This window comes from Dryobates pubescens, chromosome 1 (genome assembly GCF_014839835.1).
Source record: "Dryobates pubescens isolate bDryPub1 chromosome 1, bDryPub1.pri, whole genome shotgun sequence".
In the NCBI taxonomy this organism is placed as follows: Eukaryota; Metazoa; Chordata; class Aves; order Piciformes; family Picidae; genus Dryobates; species Dryobates pubescens.
The window spans coordinates 38611799-38639193 of record NC_071612.1 but is presented as its reverse complement, the minus strand read 5'-3'; positions in this window follow the sequence as shown (position 1 = coordinate 38639193).

Sequence of the window (27395 nt, the reverse complement as noted above, 5' to 3'; positions counted from 1 at the left end):
TATTTTATATTATGGTTTGTTTTTTGTTTTTTCTCTTATGACCTGGTCTAACAATTTTGCTGTTAATTCTGGAAGATTATAGCTGACCAAGGTTTGTTTTTTTCTTGTTCCTTGGAAATGCAATATAAATGAAAGAAAAGGCAGGAGTTCTTGCATAGGATAGGATAGGATAGGATAGGATAGGATAGGATAGGATAGGATAGGATAGAATTAACCAGGCTGGAAAAGACCTTTGCGATCATCGAGTCCAACCTATCACCCAACACTATCTAATCAACTGAATCATGGCACCAAGAGCTCCATCCTGTCTCTTCCTAAATATATTTAGGAAAAAAAAAAAAAAAAAAAAGGCAGGTTAGAACATGAATAAAAATATTTCTTTAAATTTAAAAATCATAGAATGGCTTAGGTTGGAAGGGATGAAGGAGATTATCTAGTCCATCCTCCCTGCCATGGGCAAGGACACCTTTGAACTAGATCATGTTCCTCCAGGCCTCATCCAGCCTGGCCTTGAACACCTCCAGGGAGAGGGCATTCACAAACTCTTCAGCCAACCTATTCCACAGTCTCACCATCCTTGTACAGAACAACTTCTTCCTAAGATCCAGTCTAAACCTATTCTCCCTCAGCTTAAAGCCATTCCCCCTTGTCCTATCACTAGACACCCTTATGAAAAGTCCCTCTCCAGCCTTCCTGTAGGTTTCCCTCATGTTTTGGAAGGCAGTTATAAGGTTCCCCAGCATCTTCCCTTCTCCAGGCTGAAGAGCCCCAGCTCCCTGATCACAGTAATTTCAATTTGAACTCTATTATTTAGTAATACAGCACCAAGAAAATAATAAAATCATGCTGCACATAATTGTTTACCAAAAAAGTCTACTTAAATAAAACTGAAAAAGTATGCTTTCAATTTTAAGTGTCTCATATTGCCCTGTACCCTTAGTTTTCTTGAAATTACATATGACTCATTAGTTTTCACTGTCATCGTGTCTCAAACATAAAATTCCACAGAATATTTGCTCACTTCATTGACACAGTGAAACTAGCATAGACAATAACCTGCTTTTGACCTGGCACAGACAATTTTCTTCTCTTCTCACTTGCCTCTTTTACTAAAGCTGACAACTTTTCAGCAGCAGATAAAGATATATTCAATCCTGAACCTTAATAAGAGCCTTATGCACCTTTCTTTATTTTACATGAGGGAAAAAAAAATATTGGAAGTTATTCAGCTTGCAAAGCTGAATAATCAAAGGAAATAATACATCAGGATTAATCTTCTTGTGTTCTGCATATGCATTGAAACATTGTCTTCTGTATTATGCTAGAATCACATAAGAAATAAGTATTTTACTAGTGCATGGAATACAGAGTAGACAGCTTGGGTTTCATTTGGTTGCCTCTATCAGTGTGCTTCTACAACCTTCTAAACAGATGGCTCTTTTATCACTCTGTCTAGTGCTAGTCTCATGCTGTGTTCTGACAGTATGGAAATTATCAGTAGAGTTTACAGAATCACAGAATGGTAGGGATTGTAAGGGACCTTACAACCTCTGGAGATCATTTAGTCCTGCAGGTTCATTTAGAGAAGGTTGCACAGGATGGCTTCCAGGTGGGCTTTGGATGGAAACTCCACCACCTCTCCAGGCATCCTATTTCACATCCTCAAAGAAGTGTTCCCTCATGTATAGATGTGACTTCCTATGTTTGAGTTTGTGCCCTTTACTTCTAATCCTGTCATTAGCTATCACTGTAAAATGACTGACTCCATCCTCCTGACACCCACCCTTTAGGTATTGATAAACACTGATAAGATTCCCTCTCAGCTTTCTATTGTCCAGACCAAAAAGCCCCAAGTCCCTCATCCTTTTTTCAAAAGAGAGATGCTCCAGTCCCCTGATCAGCTTCATAGCCCTTTACTCTCTCAAGCAGTTCCCTGTCCTTCTTGACCTGGGAATCCCATAACTGGATGTAATGCTCCAGGCGCAGCCTCACCAGGACAGAGTAGACAGAAAGGAGAACCTCCCTCAGCCTGCTGGCCACATTCTTCTTAATGCACAAGGGCACACTGCTGGCTCTTAATCATCCTGTTGTCCACCAGGACACCTGGCCCATAGTCTGGTCTTTCTTCTCTGTTTCCTTTCTCTTTCTTGCCACTGCACATTAACATTTATATCTGTCACTGGGTCCAAAGTGTAGTTAGAAAGGGAAACCACACCATCCCATCTTCTTAGCAAGAAGCCTTGGTAGATTGGAGGTGGAAATATGTGTGACAGGCCATATACTCAGCTGTGGGGGCAAGATCAGGGTGCTGTGGGGAGGAAGAAGGTTTATTCAGAAATGGAAATCTCTCAAATGCAAGTTAAAGAGAGCATAAGTAGAATCTGTTGTATTAAAAAAATATTTGAAGGAGACAGAACACTGGAAAAAGCTGCCCAAATATATTGTGAAGCCTCCATCTCTGAAGGTATTCAAAACCCAGATGGACATGTTCCTTTGTGATAGACTCTAGGTGATCCTTCTCTAGCAGGGAAATTTGACTAGATGGTCTTCTGAAGGTCCCTTCCAACCCCTTCCACTCTGTGATTCTGTGATAATGAAAGCTAAGGAAGGATAGATGAAGAATGATCTTCTTGTACCCTTTATGGTATTTGTTTGCATCATAAGATGTTTTGTTTTGATATTAGTGAAAGGGAGACTTAAAATAGTACCATCAATAGTAATAGCAACTGGCAGCTTCCCAAAACCAAGCTGATTTTGTAGCACCATTATGTAAGGAAGGACATCATGATTATTTATGTCCTACTATCATTAATAAAACATAGGTTGAGAAGCATGACACAGAGATAATAAGGTCAAAAAGAGCCACTAATTTTATGTGCCCAATTTCATATAACCCGCACCTGATTTTTAGAGGACATTGTGATGTATTGCACTTTCTGCATTCAAAGCACAGCCCTAACTAGCTTATGGTGCAGTTATGAGTTACCAGTTGTTTTGCAAATCAGACCACAGGGAATAAAGTCAGTCACCCAGAAAATGAAGAATATACAATGGTTGTCCACCTGTGAAAGTGTGCTTTAAGTGACTGGTTCAGAATTACATGGGAGTGCTGAAGCAGAGACCTGGATCCAGATCATTTCCCTGGGCATTTCTCAGCTGCCTTCTCCATGACTCTCCTTTTTCTTCCTGCGGGACTCTGCCTTCCAATCTTGGCTATAGTTGAAAAAGGAGCCCTGCAGTAGCAGTCTACCTTATAGTACTGGTTTTAGACTATGTGGTCAAAGCTCATATAATCATTAAGTTTAGAGAAAAACTTCTAAGATCATCAAGTCCAGAGGTCAACTCCACAACACCATGCCCACTAAACTGTGTCCTCAAGTGCCACGTTTACAGATTTTTTTGAACACCTTCTCGTATAGTGACTCCACCACCTCCCCAGGCAACCTATTCCACTGTCTGACCACTCTTTCAGTCAAGGAACTTTTCCTGATATCCAAACTAACCCTCCCCAGCTGCAACTTTAGGCCATTTCCTCTTGTCAAATCACTAGTTACTTGGGAGGAGAGACCAATGCCTACTTTGCTACAACCTCCTTTCAGGTAGTTGGAGCAAGGTCTTCCTTCAGCCTCGTCTTCACGCTAAACTCTCTCAGTTCCCTCAGCTTCTCACAAGACCTGTTCTCTAAACCTTTAACCACCTGCACACCAACAAAGGAGCACATAGAGACAACAGCAGGGTACAGGGAGGAGGGAACAAATAATACCCTGCCTGGCATCCTGCAGTCATATCGCAGAAGAGGCATCAGCCCACGAAAAGCTCATCTTCACAAGGCTAAAGGAGCACAGGGGCAAAATTACAGTCAGGAACCCAAAGAAAAGATTTGATGAAGGGACATTCAGGCATGAAACTCACCAAGATTAAGTCAGTAGGGCCAGCTGTCCAGATCACCTTTCAGACTAAGGGGATTTGCAACTGGCAGGTGTAGGAAACAATATGGGGAAGAGCATTTTGGGATTGCACAGAACATTTTTATGAGGAGTTTAAGTGGAGGAATCGAAGGTGGGAAAAGGAAAGGATTTTGATAGTGTGGGAAAATACAATGATTATGAAATGGTGTGTTCTCAAGTAAGTAGTGTCTGCCCATCCCCTGAATCTTAGTCCCAGCAGCTGTCCTATCTTCTTATTAAACTCTACCTTCAGCTGTGTTCTAGTAAAGCTATTTTTACTCTGTGAATGCATGAGGATCTGAGGAACAGGATCTGGAATGCATGTGTGTGTGCAAGTAAGATCAGGCCAGAGCAGCCAGTGAATAGGACAAGTGTTCTGGGAGCAAGAGGACCTCTAAGGACCTGCTCTGAGTAAGACTGTATTTGTGTGTCTCTAAGAGAAAAAGCAAAATGCAGCTGGCAGGGAACTCCTGGCCACCTCTCAGTGTGTGCAAAGTGAAGTGGTCTGTAACAGTGAATGGAATCCAGCTGGGGACAATGGACGCAAGCTGGAGCACTGTGAAGGTGACAGGGCACTAGGACAGGCTGCCTAGAGAGGTTGTGAAGTCTCCTTCTCTGGAGGCATGAATCAGTATAGCTTAGGGGTTGGCTTGCAGGAGATTAACTCTGCAGAGAAGGACCTTGGAGTCTGGGCTGACAATAAGTTAGCCAAGGGACAACAATGTGCCTTGGTGGCCAAGAAGGCAAATAGTATACTTGGGTGCATTAAGAATAGTATGCCCAGCAGGTCAACAGAGGTTCTCTTCCCCCTTTACTCAGCCCTAGTAAGACAACATCTGGAATATTGTGTCCAGTTCTGGGCTCCCCAGTTCAAGAAGGACAGAGAACTACTGGAGACAGTTCAATAGAGTGCTACAAGGATGATTAAAGGATTTGAGTACCTCTCTTACAAGGAAAAACAGAGACACCTGTGGCTGTTTAGTCTGGAGAGGAGAAGGCTGAGAGGGAACCTTATCAATATCTATAAATATCCAAAAGGTGGCTGTCAGGAGGATGGAGACAGTCTCTATTCAGTGCTACCCAGTGACAGGACAAGGGGCAATGGAGGCAAACTCAATTCCATCTCAACACGAAAAAAATTTTTTTCACTGTGAGAGTGACTAAGCCCTGAAGTAGGCTCCCCAGAGAGGCTGTGGAGTCACTTTCTACAGAAATCTTCAAAACCCACCTGGATGCTTGCCTGTGTGACCTGGCCTAGGTCACACAGGGATGGCAGAGGGGGAGGGTTGCACTGAATGGTTTCCAGACATCCCTTCCAACCCCTACAATTCTATGATTCTACAATCTGTGTGGCCAGACCTGCATATGTGTGTGGTGTGGACATGTTCCATGTGTGCATGTGTTTACTGGGAACACATTTTCAGCCTCAGTACAGACTGGACACAAGGGCAAGGTGCTCTAGCAGACTCACCTCTCTCAGGCTGTCAAATCCAGAATGAACTATTTAATTTTAACAACTGTGATTTATTCACAGAATGGCATGTTGTGCAAACTCAAACAGCTCAGAGAATTCCTGGTATAAATGGCATGTCATAAGTAAGGAAAACAGTAACAGGTGTGCACATGAAGGGGCCTTATTAATGTGCCTAGATGATATTAATCATAGCTTTTCCTAACTCTTAAGTTTTTGGCTTTGTCATAGAATCATAGAATTGTTAAGGTTGGAAGGGACCTCAAGGATCATCTAGTTCCAACCCCGCTGCTATGGGCAGGGACAACTGACACTACGTCAGGCTGCTCACAGCCACATCCAGCCTAGCCTTCAAAACCTCCAGGGATGAGGCTTCCACCATCTCCCTGGGCAGCTTGTTCCAGTGTCTCACCATCCTCGTGGGGAAGAACTTCTTCCTAACATCCAATCTGAATCTACCCATTTCTAGTTTTGCTCCATTCTCCCTAGTCCTATCACTACCTCACACCCTAAAAAGTCCCTTCCCAGCTTTCTTGTAGGCCCTCTTCAGATACTGGAAGGTCACAATAAAGTCTCATCAGAGCCTTCTCTTCTCCAGACTGAGCAGCCCCAACTCTTTCAGTCTGTCCTCATAGGAGAGGTGCTCCAGCCCTCTGAGCATCCTCGTGGCCCTTCCCTGGACAATCTCCAGCACCTCCAGATCCTTCCTGTAATCGAGGCTCCAGAACTGAATGCAGTACTCCAGGTGAGGAATCACCAGAGCAGAGTAGAGGGGAGGAATCACCCCTCTCGGCCTGCTGGCTATCTTGATGCAGCCCAGGTTGTGATTGGCTTTCTGGGCTGCAAGTGCACATTGTTGGCTCATGTTGAGCTTCTAATCCACCAGCACCCCAAGTCCTTTGCTTCAGGGCTGCTCTCAAGCCAGCTGCTACCCAGCCTGTATTGGTGCTTGGGATTGCCTTGATCCAGATGCAGGACCTTCCACTTGGATTTGTTGAACCTCATGAGGTTGGCTTGGGCCCACCTTTCCAGCCTGTCAAGGTCCCTCAGGATGGCCTCCCTTCCCTTCAGCATGTCTGCTGCACCACACAGCTTGGTGTCACACCCTCAGGAGGTTTGCTGATGACACCAAGCTGTGTGGTGCAACAAACAGTCCTTAATATCATAGAATCATAAGATGCTTTGAGTTAGGAGGCAGCTTTAAAGGTCATCTAGTCCAACCCTTCTGTGGGGACATCTGCAGCTATATCAGGTTGCTCAGAGCCCTGTCCATCCTGAACTTGAATGCATCCCAGAATGGGGACATCTACCACCTCTCTTGGCAGCCTGGGCCAGTGTTTCACCCTCCTCATTGTACAAAATGGTTTCCTTATATCTTGTCTAAATCTCCTTCGTTTAGTTTAAAACTGTCACCTCTTGTCCTGTCACAACAGGCTCTGCAAAAGAGACTGTTCCCATCTTTCGTATAGGCCGCTTGAAAAATGGAAAGGCTGCAATAAGGTCTTCCTGAAGCCTTGTCTTCTCCAGGCTGAACCCCAACTCTCTCAGCCTTTCTTCATAGGAGAGGTGATTCATCCCTATCTCTAACACAATCTATCTCTATTGCTCTTCTCCATCACTGTTTTCCATTTGCCCACATTCACAGAATATAGAATAGAATAAACCAGGTTGGAAGAGACTTTCAAGATCATCGCGTCCAACCCATATTCCTTATTCTCCTACCCATCTATTTACATTCTTATTCATTTCTTAATTTCTGTGATGCATCCTAAAAAATATTCTATTTATCTTTTTGTTCAGACTCTGCAACATTTTTTTTTAACCTAGCAAATTTTTTAATACGGAAAAAGAAAACAGAATGTAAGACCATGATGTAAGTCCTATACTGTATCCTGAATGATAAAGTCTTTGTGTTAGGATTTTTATGTGACTTGAGAATGCCTTTTAAATATAATATCTAAAATAATATACAATTATCTAGTGAGATTTTTTTTCATATTCTTGATGTGGTACATGCACATCATGTTCTTTTCTATTTCTGTCTGGCTGTGTTATGTTCCTTTTTGTTCTTGAACAGTAATCTGGTAATCTAAATAACCCACTGGGTTTGAATATATGAAAACAATCTCCTTTTAAAATGACTAATAAATATAAATTACATCAGACTGAACACACAGAACCTGCTCAGAAAGATTAAATATTTTCCAGCTAGACTTTCTGTGTCTAAATAAATCCTGCATCAGCACAATATGACATTTCAAGCATTAACAACAAGGTTTAAAGATCCATGGGGGAGTAGAAGAATTGGAAAGAGAGCAGACTTTTAACTTCCTCTGCTTATAGAAAACAATACAAAGTCTTGTCCTGGAAAAATGTTTCTATCCTTCCTTTTTTCTGTCAGAAAAAAAGAAAAAGAAAAAGAAAAAGGAAAAGGAAAAGGAAAAGAAAAAGAAAAAGAAAAAGGAAAAGGAAAAGGAAAAGGAAAAGAAAAAGAAAAAGAAAAAAGGAAAAAGAAAAAAAAAAAAGAAAAAAGAAAGAGAAAGAAAAAGAAAAAAGGAACAAAAAAAACTATGAAGAGAACTGTTTTTCATCTTACTTTAAGAATTTTCCATTTCTTTAGGCATGTGCATACTGAAGACTTTCTTTGATCTCTCAGCAAGGTCAGCAAGATGTTGGGAGATGATGAGGATCAGCCAGCCTGATAGCAGCCCATCAGATCTGTTAGCCAGCATGGAAAGCATTCAGTGCAAGCCTCATGTGCTTTAAGATTTTTAAGTCAAAATAATATTAAGAAAGCCTTGCTATTAACTCACTAAGAGTGCATTTCTATGTAAAATATTAATATCTAGCAGATTTCATTAGCTTTTTGTACCTTCCTACCATATTTGTTCTAAACTCTCAGCTGCTTTGTGCAAAACTGCCGTTCCTAGCATGTGTTACCTGTGTCCAGTGCTGAGCCATGGAAGCTGTGAGGTGGTGACAGGGATATTTATTTCAACAGTTTGCATTTTGGTTATTTGATTCATAATAGTTTGGTCCTACATATAGTGTGATGCTGACCTCCTAATATGGACACTAGAAAGAGGTTCTTTACTATGAAGATGGTGGAACACTCTAATGGGTTGCTCAAGGAGGTGGTGGAGGCCTCACCCCTGGAGACATTCAAGGTCAGCTTGAAGGGTCTCTGATCTAGTTAAAGATGTCCCTGTTCACTACAGGAGAGTTGCACTAGATGACCTTTAAAGGTCCCTTCCAAACCAATGCATTCTATGATTCTATGAAAATAAGGGTTATTCTCTGTTTTATAAAGTCAGCAGCTCTATATTGTGTAGTCTTTGTCAGCAGAAAGATTACTTTCTGCACTGTTATAGCAGTAAGGGCAAGGCACCTCTGAAAAGCTGTAAAGAATGCAACAGAAAGAGAAAGATTTAAAGAAAATCATACCAGCAAAGAAAGGAAAAGTTTCCTCAGTGCAGATTCACTGTTTCTGCTGGATATTTCTACCTGTATATTTCTACCTGTATATTGGAGGTAACCATTGGATGCTCAAAATGAAGCAGAAGTGGTTGAATCACCATTCCTGGAGGTATTTAAAAGGTTAGTACACATGTTTAGGGACATGATAGGGTTAGATAATGGTTGAATTTGATGATCTTACAGGTCTCTTCCAACAGAAGCAATTCTATGAGTCTATAAAGCAAAATTGCTCTTTGCTTGGTGTACTACTTCTTATTGCCCTACTTCTATTCTTTTGAAATAATTCCAGTGTTAACATTATCTGATGTCACACAGACATTATGCAACATTAGGATGATAAAATTGTTTGTAAACACAGGACAACAGCTCCTGCTATGAGACCAAAGTCCAATGGCTCCAACATTTTCTCAACCACAATTATCTTGCTTCCTGGTAAATTCCATGTCTTACTTGTCTTTATGCACTACCTGGATTGCTACACAACATTTAGCATCTATGTCTTTAAATACTTCAAATATGCTTTACCTTAAAGGAAATGAAATTTATCTGTTTAATATTCATTGACTTTTTTTAACCATTATTAACGTATATGAGTTAATGAGGGTCATGAATCCTATATTTCTGCCCACATTTACTTCTCTGTCAGATATCCAGTAATTCTAATGTGCTCAAAATCAGTCTGCTTACTGCTAATGCACCATACTGAGGCACTCTGCATGCAGAACAGGCTGACAGTGTTCATGCAGAATTAGTTCAGTGTATCAAAGACAAATTCAGCTGCTTTGTGGGTATTTTGCAACAACTGAAACAGCTCTCCTGAGCCCAGAAATTCCCAAGATTTACTGATAATTTGGAGCAACCGACCCAGTGAGAGAGCTAAGTGATAGGGAGCATGGGCAGAATCATCAAATCCAGTGAACTTTCTTCCCCAATAAAAATGTAACTGTATGCATGATATTTTATATGCTTTAACCTTTGCAATACTGAAAGCCTTTCCCTCCCAGTTCTGCAGCCTGCTGTTCACTTGTAACCTTGCAAACCTTTCATTACACATCCTGAAGTTGCTGTGGCAGTGCTGTTACCCAGTATCTCAAGTCTTGGCATCCTCATGACCTTGCATTGTCAGATTCTGAAGCACAGTAACGTCTGTTAGATTTCTTGTAGCAAGTTATTGTCATTACTGTTTAAAAGACTTTTTCTTCCTCTGCCTCCTCACTCTTGCTTTGTAGTTGCTAGTCTGTAACTCCATACTAAGAACTCCTCACCCACCCTCTCATGGCTTTTTAGCTCATAACTTGAAGCCCTAGTAGATAACATAAAAGATAACAGTTATTAATATTCATAGAATTGTTTGGCTTGGAAGGGACCTTCAAGCTCATCGAGTTCCACATCCCCTCACCTCCATGGGCTGGGACACCTTCCACTAGACCAGATTGCTCAAGGCCTCATCCTAACCTGGTCTATCCTAACCTGGTCTTGAACACCTCCAGGAAGGTGAGAAAAGTTTTTTTTATCTCTCTCCTCTCTCTCAAGTCTCTTATTTATTTTTTTCCCCCCAAAATAACTTTGAAGTCAGAGGATTCCTTCAGCTATAGACCCCAATTAATAAGCTTTTTACATGTAAGTTTGCCTCTATTATATTTGTATCATACCTGGAATAAGAAGGTAATTCTGATGGTTTTTATTGTGACTGTGTTTATGGTGCATACAGAAATGAATGAGATTCTTGAGATTCTAATCTTGACATGTCTTTCTTTCCTTTCATATGTACTTTTCAACAGAATGTACTAATTCTGCTCTGCTCTGGCAGGGGAGTTGAACTAGATGGTCTTTTGAGGTCCCTTCCATCCCCTAATATTCTGTGATTCTGTGCATGTGTGATTCTAAGAAAGGTCTCAAATACAGTTACACTTAAATATCTTAAATGAAACCACTATTTTTTTTTTCAGGAAATCCTTCTTAAACAGAAGAATTATTATCCAACTCCTTTAATGTGAAGGAACCAATCCTTTTTTTTTCCTTCTGGTGGTGCCTTTTCTCACACTGTTACTTTAATGTCTTATTTGAATACTGTGCTGACAAAGCAAATGCTGTTTTTCTACCACCTTGGCCAAATCCAGAAATTACAGTACACTTCCAGCTTAAATATATATTTTTTAAAACCCAAAATGTTGATCATGTTAGGATCAGCTACAGTTCTTTTTTTTTTTTTTTTTTTCCATTCTACCTGATCAGGAATACAAAGTCTAGTTATTAGAAAACAGGCAATAGCTCTGAGCAAGTACAGTTCTATTCTGAGGAACTATTTCTGATACTAGGTGTCAGAAATAATTACACAAAGTAAAAACTTGCTTGACAATTAATTGATCTGAAAGTAAGACAGTGTATATGGAAAGATAACAACCCAGGACTAAACACATCAGAATCCTTTTTCTTGCCTGCAGCAAGGCACACAAATAAACTGTGATGCTTCTTGGGAAGAGCAGTAGGGGAGGAGTTGCACTTCAGACCTGTTTTTAACTTATTTTTTACATTGATTATGATTTAATTCAATTTTAATTGTTGTGTGATAATTTTGCCTTAGACCTGATCCATGTATTTAATTCAGTTTTAATTGTTGTGTGATAATTTTGCCTTAGACCTGATCCATGTATTTTTAATCAGCTTTATTTTCTATCCCAGGTAATCAATGGATCTAGGATTCACTTGATTTCAACCCGAACCAATTAGGATTTGCTTCATTTTTACTTTTTTTCACTAGCTGCTCTTGCTTCTTAGGCTCCTAAAACATGTGACACTGACTTATCGCCATGAGAAAATGGTGGTGGAACACTAATTTCTGGTAAATAGTTTACTTGCAATCCGGTTGTGCTAAGTAATGTGAAAAATCCAATTTTCAGGTAGTAAAAGACCAACACATTCTTTCTTTTTTTTAACTGGGAGTAGTGATTTCATGTCTAAATCCAAATTCAGCTGGAGTTTTATTTATCCAAATGTCAGGTTTAGTAGAGAGCAATGTCCAACAGGGCTACATGTGTAGTTTTCTTTACTGATATTTTTCCTATTAGCAACTAAACTTTTTCCTATATTTCCTATATTTCCCTTTTCTGATGTTTTTTTTGTTAGCAACTACTTTATTTCACAGTACTGCATGGTCCATTTAATTTACGCTTGCTTTTTGCCTCCTTTTGTAATGATCATGGTTATTCCACTGAAAAATGTAACATTATTCACCAGCTTTCTCTAGCCATGCTACCAAATTGTAAAATTTACATAATTCATTCCGATTCTATCTTCTCTTTCAATATGTGAAAGCCTGAGTACTGGTTTGGGGGGTTTTGTCATGTTGTTGTTGGTTTTGTAGGGGGGTTGTTTGTTTTGTTGGTGTTTTTTATCGGGTGTTTTGTTTTGGTTTGTGTTGAGAGTTGTTACCCATTGGAATGTGCTGCTCAGGGAGGTGGTGGAGTCACTGTCCCTGGAGGCGTTCAAGAGGGGATTGGGGATTGGTCGTGGCACTTGGTGCCATTGTTTAGTCATGAGGTCTGTGGCGACAGGTTGGACTTGATGATCTTTGAGGTCTCTTCCAAACTTGGTGATTCTATGATTCTGTGTGTTGGTTTTTTTTTCCCCATAGCACTAAGCATTTTTTTCTTTTTCCCTTTTCTTTTTTAATTTCAGGTGCCTATCTATGGCATCAGAACATTAACAAATTTTAATATATATTTTTCTATTTGATAAATTCAAAGTATGTTATGTAATATCATTTCTGGATTACTTTTGGTTTTGTCACTCGATGTTGCTGAGGTGGTCTTGTGTTTTATTTTTCTCTTCTCCCTTCTTAAGGAAACAATCTCATCACCCTCCTCCAATTTTAAACAGTGAACAGATATTTTTTAGACTTAAAAACATTTTAATAATTACTTCTTTGTGTTTTTAGGTCAAAATGTCTGTCTTATATGCAAAGCAAGTTTGTATATGGATTAATGAGTTTATGGGTTCTTCTTCGAAACTGAAATAGAATGATCAGGGTTGGAAGGAACCTCAAGGATCATCTAGTTCCAACCCCCCTGCCATGGGCAGGGACCCCTCACACTAGATCTGGTTGAAACATCAAGCATCAAAATGTGTTATAAATTGGTAATTAATCATTTTGGTTTAAATAATTCATGTAAATCAGCTAGACCATCTGAAAGAGATGCTAATTGAGTGTAGGCAGAACAGTATAGTGACAACAGTGGGAAAGAAAAAAAAATCAGGCAATCTGTCATCCCGTTGAATAAGCCAGGATGATCTAAGCCAGCACATCATATTTCACTTATTCTCTTTTACTGTATTAACTAACCTTTAGAGAAATGTTAGAGAGTTATTTGTAAAAGTCTTTATTTTTTCCCTCCTCTTTTTTTCACTTAGGTTGTTTTCTACAAAGTTTTTGATATGAGAAATTCTTGCTGGCAGTGATATTTTTTTTCAAATGTAACAAGAAACCTCTTTTAAGATACTGGGATACTGGAAAAGAGATTATTAGCTCTAGTCTTCTGGCCAAATTCATGTTGGGACAGTTACCTTTTGAACTCTTAAATCCCTCTGGTCATTTCAGTTGGAGAAGTTATTTATCTTTATTACTGGCCTAAGGCAGGACTGATGCAATTTGTTGAACAATTGTTGCATTTGGGGAGTGGTAAATTGATTAGGCTTCCTCAGAGCCATTGAAAAGTTTGTGAACACAAGAAGCATTTGAATTAACTGCTCTTTGCTCACAGATGTGGGTTTAGATTTGTGTTATAATTACTCTGAATTGTTTTGATGGTCAGTGCCACCACTCTCTCAGCCTGTCCCCGTAGGTGAGGTGCTCCAGCTTTCTGACCATTTTCATGGTCTCTGCTGGACCAGCAGGTCCATGTTCCTCTTATGAACGGGGCACCAGGACTGGATGCAGTAAGCCAGGTGGGTTCTGGTGAGGGCAGAATAGAGGGGAAGAATCACCTCCCTTGTCCTGCTGATCACACTTCCTTTGAGGCAGCCCAGGATATATTTACCCTTTTTAGATTAAATGTTTTGGTTATTATTTAGACAAAGAACGTAGAATTTAGGAATAATATCACTTTCAGTCAAACCTAAAGAATATTCTTAGTAGCCTACAAGAAAAATTATCCACAAAATATGATGAGAAAAGAGTAGGGGGGGTGTCCACTTATTTGTTTATGTAATCTGTATAGTGAAGTGCACATAAATGAGACAGGGGAAATTATTCATGTAGATGTTGAATATATGGTGGAGGCTTTTAAACAGAAATCCAAATTAAAGCAAATTTAAGTAGTGAAGTAATAACAGGGTACACAGTGGGTGTTAAGTTGGATAGCTAGATAAAAAAAAAACCACAAACAGAGCATAATATTTCAAAGACAACTCACCAATAAAAGAGAGAAAGATGCAATGAATTCGGTCAGTTCCATGCATCTAGATGTCTTCTAAATTTTTCCCAGCTGGAAATATTTATAATATTCCTAGTTAGGAAAAAAAGGAAAAAAAAGAAAAAGTGGAATATGCATATTTATATTCAGTTTGCTAGAAGCATCTATCATTTCACATCTCAGAAATTTACCTGTGGGGAGTATAGTCTCATGAAAAACATAATCCACTAATGCTGCATGTGTCTTGCTCTTCAGAAGGAATAGATTTTAATGTCTAAAAATGCTTTTCAGCCATAAGAGCTTGAATTGCTTTGGATGGACAAGCAACATGTAACATCACATCTTGCCAAAACTGCTGACACTGATAAAACCGACACTAATTATGCTGGCTATGCAAGAGGCAATCTTCAGTTAAAGTCTGTGCAAACAGATATCAAGACAGTTTGAAAGACCTAAATTCAAGGAGTATTTGATATTCCAATACTGCATTTTCTCAAAACATAAATACTAATAAATGAATTTGCATTAATAGCTGTACTATGCTCTTCTACAGTTTCTTCTCATATCTCATTCTGAATTAACATGAATTAATAGTTACTTCATATCTCATCACTTTTTTACTTCAAGTACAAAGAGAATTGCTTTAACCTTTCCCTCTTAATAAAAATGTCAGATCCTGTCTTCACAATGTTTTCAAAATGTGACTGACTAATAAAGCCCTACAATGGTAGGATACTCAAGAGGAAATGGGCAAGGAGATGAGCCCATCAAGATCAGGGAACAATGCAGGCTGTGAATGCCCACAGCTGTGGCCGAAAGCCTGATTGTACCTCAACACAAAGGGGACCCTAGTGGATAAATAGGTGCAGTAACTGTGTCTTCCTGAGTTTATTAAGAATGTGAGCATGTCCTTGAGGTAGCCAGACAAGGATGGGTAGCAAAAAGGGGGAGAAGTGAATATATGGTTCAGTCTAACCTAGAGTATAACACCTAGAAAACCAACAAAAGTACTTTGAAGAGAGTAACAGTCTTCAGCTGACATTGACCCATTAACTTCTTCCCAGTGACTGGGGATGTCCAGGACTGCCATGGTGAGCATATTACAGAGAGCAGTAATCACAGAATACTATTTGTTGGATGAAACCTTAAAGATCATCTGGTTCCAACACCACCACCAGCATCCCCACCCCCCTGCCACAGAGAGGAACTCCTTCCACTAGACCAGGTTGCTCAAAGCCCCATCCAAACTGGCATTCAAGACTTTCAGGGGACACCTATAAGTTCTCTGGGCAGCCTGTTCTAGTTCCTCACCCCTTCACAGTAAAGATTTTTTTTCCTTAATGTCTAATCTAAATCTACGCTTTTTCTGTTTAAAACTGTTATGTGCCGGCCTATCACTACACTCCTTGACAAAGGGTACTACAGAGATGTGGTGCTGAGGGACATGGTTTAGCACCAGACTTGGTAGATGACAATTTGACTTGATTTTCAAGGCCTTTTCCAATCAAAAGCATTCTATTAATTGTTTGTTTGGGTGGGTTGGGGTTTTTTTGTTATTGTTGTGGTTGGCTGGGTTTTGTTACTTGTTTGTTTTGTGATTTGTTTATTTGTTTGTTTATCCTTTTTAGTTTTTGGTTATTTTCAGAACTATCTGGGGATGCAATAACGCTGTCAGTCTTTCTCAATCCATTTGGAAGTGACCCAGTCCTTCTGTTTCATCTCTGTTTTCTCAAGATTAACCATGAAGAGAAAGATTTACATGAAGCTACAGAGTAGATCAATCCAGGCCAATGTAACTGATACTTACTACTGACATGTACAACATTTACTATTTTCACTCACTTCCACCTGTAAAGCTTTAAAAATAAATAAAATATTTTCACTTGCATCCCAGTTTTATATTTTTGTGAAAAATCATTGACTTGTGAACAATAGAAAGAAAGTGGGATCAAATTTGCTGATGTTCTGGTATTGCACTGTAGAGAATATGCCAGATCATACTAGTGCAACAAAATTGCAAACATGGTTCTGAATAACATCATTCATATTGAATTATTCATATTCATATTGAATTAAACCCTGAAATGTGAATCTAGGATATGTGTTTGGCCTGTACAAGATTTACTTTGGCCTGAGAACAGAGTATGACATGTCAAATTACTTGAGAGTTTTCCATGTTCCTTGTTTCCTAGGAACATTTGGTGCTGTTAGAAACTTTTCCATCTGTTAATCTGTGTCAATACCACTAGCTGTTAGAATCATAGACTTGTTTAGATTGGGAAGGCCTTTAAGATCACTGAGTCTAACCAACAACCTAGCACTGCCAAGTCCACCTCTAAACCATGCCCCTCAGCACCATATCTATGTAGCCTTTAGATACCTCTGTAGATAGTGACTACACCACTTCCTTGGTAGCCTTTGTACGTGCCCTTCTACATAAATGTGCTTGTTAAGGTATTTTCTATCCTCTGAACTATGAGGATGGGAATTTGCTTGTCTAGGGATCACAGAATGTTGTTTTGTCACAGATCACAGAATGTTTTGGGTTGAAAGGGACCTTAAAAAAAAAAGCCTGAGACACACCTCTGTGAAGGACCTGGGATAAGTGAGACCTGTGACATGTGTGAGCAGACACAATGTGTATGTGAGGCTCCTGAAGCATGTTCAGGACCTGTGACATGCATGAGGCCTGTGACACACATGTGAGGGTCTCTGACTCTTGCCTCATACTATGCTGCTAAGACAATGCAACTGTAAAGAGCATATTTCATAGACAGGTGTCCTTTGAGTAGCAGTAGTCATCTGTGAGCAGCAGGGAATTTACTCAGTCAGCAGGATCCTTCTGTGGTGGAAGGGGGAATCTGCAGCCTGGTGAGAACTATTTATGATTGCTAGCTATTTTACTTTCTTTCAGGCTGTCAACTAACTGTTAATTTTGTCCCACAAAGGCATGAATGAAGAGCTCTTCTGTCACCCAAAGGAATGATGCTGAGGGTACTGAAGCATCTCTCGTATGAAGACAGGCTGAGAGACATGGGAATGTTTACCCTGGAGAAGAGCAAACTGAGAGGGGATCTTATCAATGCTCAGCAAGAGCTTGAGTGTGAGGTAAGGTGATGGGGCCAGGTTCTTTTCACTGGTGCCCAGTGATAGGACAAGGGGCAATGGGTACAAGTTGTAACACAGGGGGCTTCACTTAAATGTAAAGATAAACTTCCTCACACTGAGGGTGATGGAGCATTGGAACGGGCTGCCTGGGCAGGTAGTGGAGTCTCCCTCTCTGGAGACTTTCAAAACCTGCCTGGACACGATCCTTGGCAGCCTGATCTGGAAGAACCTGCTTTAGCAATGGGGGTGGACTAGATGATCTACAAGGGTGTATTCCAACCCCCACCATCCTGTGATTCTGCAAAACAAGGACATCTTATTTACTTTTAACCCTCCCTCAGTTAATTACCTTCTTGCTCTTTGTATTACCGTGACTCCTCAAACCATGCTTTTTTCTCTCACTCTTCTCTTCACTTCTTGATTTACCTCGTCAAAACTTTTCTCTTTATCCTTCGCTTCATCTTCACTTCTTTTTACCTACCAAACATATCCCTTGAGCTTGAAGCATCAAGCAAAATGCTTGATGCATTCAGAACCCATGCATTATTTTTAACATGTTATTCCCAGTTCTTTTCATTTGAAGTTATGATACATTCTCTTTTGAAGTAAAAAATAAAATCAAAATAAAATTAAAAAGAGAAGGAAACACATTTAAAATTGAACTGGTGTCTTGTGCTCATAGCAGTCCTTCACAAGATGATCCTTATTTCTAGTCATATAAGCCAAGATGTTGAAATTTGTGTGTCTAAATTATGAACCCAACATTTTGGTTATATAATATGCTTTAATATTCAAAATAGACAGCAATTTCTAAGGAGATTAATTTAGTCTTGGGTGTTAGCCCAGTTCAGTTTCACTGATTTCAGTGGCAACAGCTAATGCAAATAAGGCTTCATAAAATTCTGTTCTTGGTCTCTGAAGAAGAGACCATCTCCTTAATGATGTCCTCAAATTCAACCCCCTTAATTTTGGGGGGTCACAAAATTAATATCCTTCTTTCTCAAAACTCCATCCACAGTCATTTCTACTTCATGAGATTCACTGTTTTCCCCATTTTTATTCAATTGGACTAAGTCTTCCAAAATATTTGGCTATAATAATAGCAATATTCTTAATTGCATGCAGTAAAAGTCTAACCACAGCTTGCTGAAGGTTTTGTTAGGTTGGCATGTAAGTAAAAAAAGACTTATTTTTCAGCACAACCTGGATAAGCTGCACTTATGAGCTGTAAAAATTACTGTGCATTCAGATGAAATTAACAGAGAATTTTCCTATTTGTGAATACTTTGCTGTGGCTACATACAGAAATGGCCCATTAATTCTTGAATCTAGCCTGCCATAAGAAATAGAAGTAGGCACTTGCCTCTCTGCATTCAGGGGCTTGACACAACCTTTGAAACTTGTCACTTCAGACTGTTTATTTCTAGTCAAAAGCAAAATTTACCAGTATGGGTGCTTTACCTCTCACTCTGTCTAATTTTATTTTCAGAAAGATTAATTCTTACATTCTCTGTCCTGTTGTAAGCATGTAGTCCTGGTGTACTGACTAACAATGGGTCATAAGCTTTGTACTGAAGTTGGAGGTGTCACAACGGATGCTTGTCAGACGTGCTCCATCTGAACTTTTCTCAACTTTCCTGTAGCTTTTGATTTCATTTGGTGTAGCTCTAATAACATTTTCCCTAATAGCTCAGGTGTCTATGGCTAATTTATTTCACTTGTCATAGAACAGAATCATTAAGATTGGAAAAGAACTTATAGGATCAAAACACCATTTGAGTTCAACCTAAACCCAGCACCACTACGCCCACTAAACCATGTCTGAAGTTCCATGTCTACACATTTCTTGAACACCTCCAGCAATGGTGACTCCATCACCTCCCTGTGCAGCCTGTTCCATTGCCTGACCACTCTTCCAGTAATAAATTTTTCATACTACCCAGCCTAAACTTCCCCTGGTGCAATTTGAGACCATTTCCTTTTGTTCTGTTGATAGTTACTTCTGTGTGATGCAACCCAGGTTTTACATAGTCAACAGTAACAAGTAGTGATTCTATGCAGAATGAGATATTTACAACACTGATATGACAATACAGTGTACAGAGATACAGATTCGATACAATACCAGATGGAAGCAAAGGAGGTGCTATAGAGAACTGCAGGCATGGGGCAAAGAGTAGGCATAAAAGTCCCGAGGGCTATAAAGCTCTCACCCACAGTCATTTGAAGAAATGCAGTTCTGAACAAAATTGTGTAAAAGACATAATAAGTCACCATATAGCATAAATTTTGACTAATGTAGAGCTGAGGACTAATGAAGAAAGACCAAAGATGTAAAAGCACGTTAGCAAATGTAAACATTGTTCCAAGCACAAGAAAGAAGAACTATGATCACGATATTCCTCCTAGCAGATGACAGTAGAAGCTGGCAACTTGCTATAATACATGCAACTCCCCATCAGATGCTTGCTTGAAAGGAAAAATATTGGAAGTTTAAGCATTCCTCTGAAAAAAAAATACTGGTTTAAATTTCTCACATTTTCTACGTCTTGAGACCAACACTGTTCAATAGAAATGGTTTTGTTGCTTATTATGAATGTAAAAACAAAATAAATAAATCACACCTGGATCACAGAATACAAGTCTAGAATATCCAATATTATAGTACTTATCCAATTCCTTTTTTTTTTTTTTTTATCTTGAACATCTTAGTAACTTGTCTGACATGAATGAGAACAAAAAAAACTATTGCCAAGTTAATTTGTGACTCACTCTTTGTAATTCATTTATATGGAAGATAAATTACCATTTGCAGCATTTCAGTCAAAATAAAATTGGAAATAAATAATTTACAACATCTCTTTTCCAAAGGAGCTGTATCTCAAGCCAGGAATCCTTCCCTAGCTTTTCTTACTATGCTTCTTTAGCTACAGCATGCTTCTATTTAGTTTACTCAATTATTTTGGTATTAGCTTTCTCAGAGTTCCCATTGAGAAGTATGCTGTTCTTCCACAAGAGCCACTGATGGCATCCCAACCTTGTCTTTTAATTATAGAGCTATTTGAAGGTCACAATTAAATCTTTAATTTTACTGCTGACAATAAAACATAGTGTTATCTTGGAAAAGACTTTAGAATAGAATAGAATAAACCAGGTTGGAAGAGACCTTCAAGATCATCGTGTCCAACCCATCATCCAACACCACCTAATCAACTAAACCCTACCAAGTCTCCTAAACACCTCCAGTGATGACAACTCCACCACCTACCTGGGCAGCACATTCCAATGGGTAATAACTCACTCTGTGAAAAATTTCTTCCTAATATCCAGTCTGAACCTCCCCTGGCACAGCTTGAGACTGTGTCCTCTTCTTCTGCTGTTGGTTGCTTGGAAGAAGAGACCATCCCCCACCTGTCTACAACCTCCCTTCAGGTAGTTGTAGAGAGCAATAAGGTCTTCCCTGAGACTCCTCATCTCCAGGCTAATCAACCCCAGCTCCCTCAGCCTCTCTTCATAGGGCTTGTGTTCCAAACCCCTCACCAACTTAGTTGCCCTTCTCTGGACACCTTCGAGCAAGTCAACATCTTTCCTAAACTGAGGGGCCCAGAAAAGAACACACGACTCAAGGTGTGGTCTAACCAGTGCTGAGTACAGGGGCAGAATGACCTCTCTGCTCTTGCTGGCCACACTATTCCTGGTACAGGCCAAGATGCCATTGGCCTTCTTGGCCACCTGGGCACACTGCAGGCTCATGTTCAGCCTACCATCAACCAGCACCCTCAGGTCCCTCTCTGCCTGGCCGCTCTCCAACCACTCTGACCCCAGCCTGTATCTCTGCATGGGGTTGTTGTGGCCAATGTGCAGAACCCGGCACTTGGATGTGTTCAATCTCATGCCCTTGGACTGCCCATCTGCCCAGCCTGTCGAGGTCCCTCTGCAGAGCCTCTCTACCCTCCAGCAGATCAACTCCTGCCCCCAGCTTGGTGTCATCTGCAAATTTACTGATGATGGACTCAATGCCCTCGTCCAGATCATCAATAAAGATGTTAAAGAGGATGGGGCCCAGCACCGATCCCTGGGGCACACCACTGGTGACTGACTGCCAGCTGGATGTGGCACCATTCACCACCACTCTCTGGGCTCGGCCCTCCAGCCAGTTCCTAACCCAACACAGTGTGCTCCTGTCAAAGCCAGGGGCTGAGAGCTTGGCCAGGAGTTTGCTGTGAGGAACGGTGTCAAAGGCCTTGCTGAGGTCCAGGTGGACTACATCCACAGCCTTCCCCACATCCACCAGGCGGTCACCTGATCATAGAAGGAGATCAGGTTGGTCAGGCAGGACCTGCCCTTCCTAAGTCCATACCGGCTGGGCCTGATCCCCTTACCTGCTGGACATACTCACAGACATGTGAATATCACATCTGTATGTGAATTTCAATATATAGATGTGTGTAACTGTGTGTAACAATACAAACACAGGGCTGAGATGAAGAAATAGCATTCAAAAGTTATCACAGATTAAGTCTTGATGTCCTTACTCACCTTTCATATTGACAGGGATTTTCCCCATATGTGAAGTCTGCTTAAAAGAATTATATAAAATTAGAATCATAGAATGGTTTGGGTTGGAAGGGATCTTCAAGATCATCTAGTCCCCACCCTCCCGCCATGGGCAGACACACCTTTCACTTGAGGTTGCTCAAGGCCTCATCCAGCATGTCCTTGTACGTGTCCAGGGAGGGAACATCTGCAACCTCCCTGAAGAAACTGTTCCAGTGTCTCACCACCCTCACTGTTAAGATTTTTTCCTAATACTCAGTCTAAATCTACCCTCTTTGAGTTTAAATCCATTCTGTCTCATCCTATCTCTACAAGTCCTTGTAAAAAGTCCCTTCGCAGCTTTCTTGTACTTCACTTCAGGTACTGGAAGGCCTCTATGAGGTCTCCCCAGAGTCTTCCCCTCTCCAAGCTGAATGGTCCCAACTTTCTCAGCCTGTCCCTGCAGGGGAGGTATTCAAGCCCTCTGCTCATCTCCAGAGCTCCCTCTGGACCTGTTCCAGGGTCTCATTTCTTTCTGTGTTGGGGGCACCAGAACTAGATGAAGAACTCCAGGGTGGGGTCTCTCCAGATCAGAGAAAAATGATGCTATTTTACCTAAAACTAAAGAAAGGGTTGCATTCCTTCCAGGACACTCATCCTAGATAAAGATTTAGAGCAGAAAATCAAACAAAATTGTGCTATTGCTCAGGCTTAATAGGGGAATCAAACAATTATCATTGATAACATTGCTCTTTCTTCAGTATAGAATTGATGGAGCATCCTATACTGGGCACTAATACTGCAGTATGATAGTGCTGCAGCTTTCCTCTAAGAAACCACATTGCCTACACAGAACATGTGCAGTGCAGTGCAGTATTTTAAAACCAATCACAGCTTTCCCTCTTTTTGTATTCACTTGCAGTGCCAGGACTGTGCCCCCTATTTATTTTTTCGTGTGTGATTTTATGATTATTGTTAGGAGCATAAGCATGTTTTACACCTTTCTGATTCTTTCTGCTTCAGTCTCCTTCAGTGAAGAAATTTATTCTTAATACATCTTCCTGGAGCAAAGAAGTGAGGGATAGAGGAACACATCCTTTATATCTGAGAATTTCTGCAGAGGCAGAGCTTTTAAAGATGTATTCATTCCCTACAAAGGTAGCTAAAACTAAACTTTGTCATGGAAACTTGCTTTTGGTTTCCTTAGTATTTCAAGCAGACAGGGGTTGGGGGGGAGGGGTGTGGGGAGGGAGGGATATTTTTATTTCTCTTTATTGTTATTTAATGGATGTTTAGCATAATGTCTAGAGTACACTGCATGTAGAGTACACCTCCTATCACAGACTACTTTCCTGAACATTCAGCAGCTAGCTCCTGTAATAAAATCAGCTAATCTTTTGAGCTCAACATTTTGTTGATAGTTTCAGCACTACTACTTATGCTAAAAACTCTGGAAGCTTCCTCACTGACCTTAGTGCTTTCATAGTTGGGGTTTTTTGCTTTCTTAAGTATGTTACTCTATGTGATGTTATATGCTGTTATCACCAAGGTGAAAAGAAACATGTTATCATATGTGTTGTTATGCGAAATGTTATCATCAAGGTGATGACCTGTTCAGCCTGGAGAAGAGCAAGCTCCAGGGAGACCTAGTAGCAGCCTTCCAGTACTTGAAGGGGACCAGCAGGAAGGACAGGAGGAGACTGTTTGCAAAAGCTTGCAGTGACAGGACGAGGGGCAATGGTTTCAAACTAAAGAAAGGCAGATTTAGCGTGGGTATCAGGAAGAAGGTCTTTACCATGAGGGTGGTGGAACTTTGGAACAGGTTGCCCAGGGAGGTGTTTGAGGCCCCTTCCCTGGAGATATTCAAGGTGAGGCTTGATGAGGCAGCCTGGCCTAGTTGGAGATGCACCTTGCTGACTGCGGGGACATCAGACTAGATGACCTTTGAAGGTCCCTTCCAGCCTGGACCATTCTATGATTCTATGACTTGCCCTGCCTTGGCCAGATGCATGTCGAGCTTAGAGGTGAAGGAGCTTCTGGAAGATTTTACAGGAGCCACATCAGTAGCTCCCTCCTCTACTAGCAAAACCCTGGTAGACATGTAAATGTCAGAGGACTTAAAAATGTCCTTGTTATTTATGCTTTTGCAGTTGAGAGCACAATTTTTAATTAAAAAGTGGTTTGGGGTTTTTTTGTTGTTTTATTTTTCTTTTTTTGTTGGTTGGGGTTTCCTTTGTTTGTTTGTTGGCTGTTGGTTTGTTGCTTTTTTTTTTTTTTTATGTGAAATAGTTCAGTGATGCCTGATTTTTCCTGGGGAAAAGTATTTGTTCTTAATTATAGAGCATTTACTGGATTGCATTTCATGCCTTTCAATCACACGTAAAATTAAAGAGGAACATGCAAAATCATACCAGAAAGAGTGCTTCTGATCACATTCTGGAGGTTATACTGCCTCATGAACAATTGCTTATGATTATTTCCTGACTGCATGATTACCTGCCTTCCCCTTCTAAAAATCCCTGAAGTATTTAGAAAAATGCCTGAGGTACCACAATAATTTGCAGACACAGCTTGTCAGACACACATGAATTAAACCTGACCAGAAGACTTCCATATAAATTGAATTTCCCTGAAGTTTGCTAGTCCTTCAATGAGAAAATTTTTCATGGTGCTGTACTAGTGCCTGTCATCATTCACCACCGTAAGTACAGCTGGAAAGGAAGGATCCCACTGAGTTCTGTACTTTCTCAGCACATTTTTCAATTCATGGCAGTTGATACCATAAGGAATGGTACTCAACCAGAAACCTTGAGTAATAGGAAACTGAATGTTCTCTTTTTCTCATTAATACATGGCTACAGTTCTTTCAGTTCCAAGTTCCTCTTTGAGAGGGTATGAGGTTTTATTCTGAGTTCTCCTTTAGCTAAGTCCAGGATCCAGCATGTATGTGAAGAAAGAATTTTTCTTCCTTTTATCTAGTTTGCTCAAAAAAAAAGGGTAAGTTTGCTACAGTTTATGTGACTCAGTCCTGTGAGCTGCATGATGTCCTCACTGAACATTAAATTCAATGTGCCCTGTTACAGCAATAAAATCTTCCTTGTGTAATGAGTGGTATATGTGGTAGCTCCCTAACAACTGAGCAAAGAACAAATTGTCCTTTAGGAAGATAGATTTCTTTCAGGCCTTTAGTTCACAGAAAATGTTCAAACACATGGTAGAGCTTGCCCTTTCTTGCTCAGGTAGCATTAAACCAATATTTTTCTATGCTAACCACACAAATGGGAATCTCAGTCTGAAATTGGCTGAGCATTTTGGTTTGGAGCTACAGAATAAGAAGCTCGGAAACAAACCACCATCATTTTAAATACTCATCTTTCGGGATTGAGCCTTCTGTGGAATTGTGCATTTCTTTCTCTATATTGGTTTTTAATTTAGAATTTATTAGATTCCCTGTTTGATTCTGTAATTTAGCAGGTAACTCTCTGAACTCTTCCATATATATAGGGCCTTCACGATTTCAGAAGTGATCCAGTTAAAATGTTTTGAAAGAATGTCAGGGTACACATATTTAGCATTATAATTATTGATAAGTAAAACAAAATGCACTTGCAGGCCAGAAGGCAAATTGCATCCTGGACTGTGTCAAAAGAAGCGTGGCCAGCAGATCAAGAGAGATGACTCTGACACTTTGCTCTGGTACGACCTCACCTGGAGTATTGCATCCTGCTCTGGAGCCCTCCACACAGGAAGGAAATGGACCAAGGTCAGGCTCAGTAAGGCTCTGAGTAACCTGATCTAATGGAGGATGTCCCTGTTGACTGCTGGGGGGTTGGACTACATGACCTTTGGAGGTCCCTTCCAACAAAAAACATTCTATGATTGTAAAACAATTCATTAGGAATTGTTTCCAAATACTTCAATAGACGTTTGATAGTACTTAATCTAATTAACTTCTACACGGTTCTAGTTTTCACAAAGAGAACTTCTTTATTAAGGCATATGCAATGTCTGGAGATGGGATGAGAAATATCAGCAGTAACAGTAAAAATAATATTTAAAAAAAAAAAAATTCAGAAATCATTGAGATCCAAAGATAAGAATAAATGATTGAAGCATCATGTGTTTGAAAGCTTCCACATGGTCATTGTCCAAATAAATTTGTGTCTTGATAATAATAATCATAGAATCATAGAAACAGTAAGGTTGGAAAAGACCTCAAAGATCATCAAGTCCAATCTGTCACCCAACACCTCAGGACTACTAAACCATAGCACCAAGTGTCTCGTCCAATCCCCTCTTGAACACCTCCAGTGATGGTGACTCCACCACCTCTCTGGGCAGCCCATTCCAAAGGCCAATCATTCTTTCTGTGAAGAACTTTCTCCTCACCTCCAGCCTAAATGTCCTCTGGTACAGCTTGAGACTGTGTCCTCTTGTTCTGGTGCTGGTTGCCTGGGAGAAGAGACCAAGGTATTTTCTAGGTTATTCTTACAATTACTCTAGGTTAGTTCTTAAAGTTCAACCTTCCATTCTCATTCACCCCCACTTTCTACTACACCATTAGAGATACTTGAGTACTCACATTAGCTTTGGGTATAAGTTGCAAAAATATTTTAGTGGAATTTTCTTACCAGACAAGCATTCCCATCTCCATCTTGTACAGCTGCACTCAGAAGAAGCATATAGGAGTGATGCCAGAATTGACTACGTCTTTCAGTTTTCATCAACTAATGGAAAAAAAAGAAGGCTAATAGAATTCAGAATCAAGACAAAGCATTATAATGAACATAGTAATTGTAGAAATGATTGCTCTGAGATAAATTGAAATGGGAGATACATGTCTTTCTCAAACTATAAAAATTGAATTCCTTTAAAACTGAGCCAAGTCAATAAAACCTAACCTGCAGATACTCCCACTGTTATAGTGATAAACAAGGGGGAGGAATTAAAAATTATATTATCTCAGCTCAGTTTTCCCTTCAAATCAGCTCAGTTTTCCCTTCAATTACTATATATAAGCCCAGGAAACAAACAAACAGGCAAACAGGAACTGTAAAAGCATGTATAATTCAGTTTTAAGTTTCAGGTTGCACGTTTGCACTGTCAGATGAAATATATCTAACTGCTGACACTCAAGAAATAACTGAGGCATTACAAAGTCTCCCCTCCTAATACATTTCCAGCCCTCTCTCTCTCTCTCTCTCTATATATATATATACACACACACACCAAAAGGTTTCTTTCCTAGCCATCCAATTATTGCCATCCTTATGTGGTTTGACTCCACATCTTATGTCAGAAATAGAGCCCAGTCTTACCATTTGCATTTCAGACATACACAAAGCTAATGAATCTTTCTGAAAACAGATTCTAAAAGGAATAAACCTTGCAGGCTGAGTCACACACATGTATGATCAGTATTATCTACAACAACAGATGTTGGTT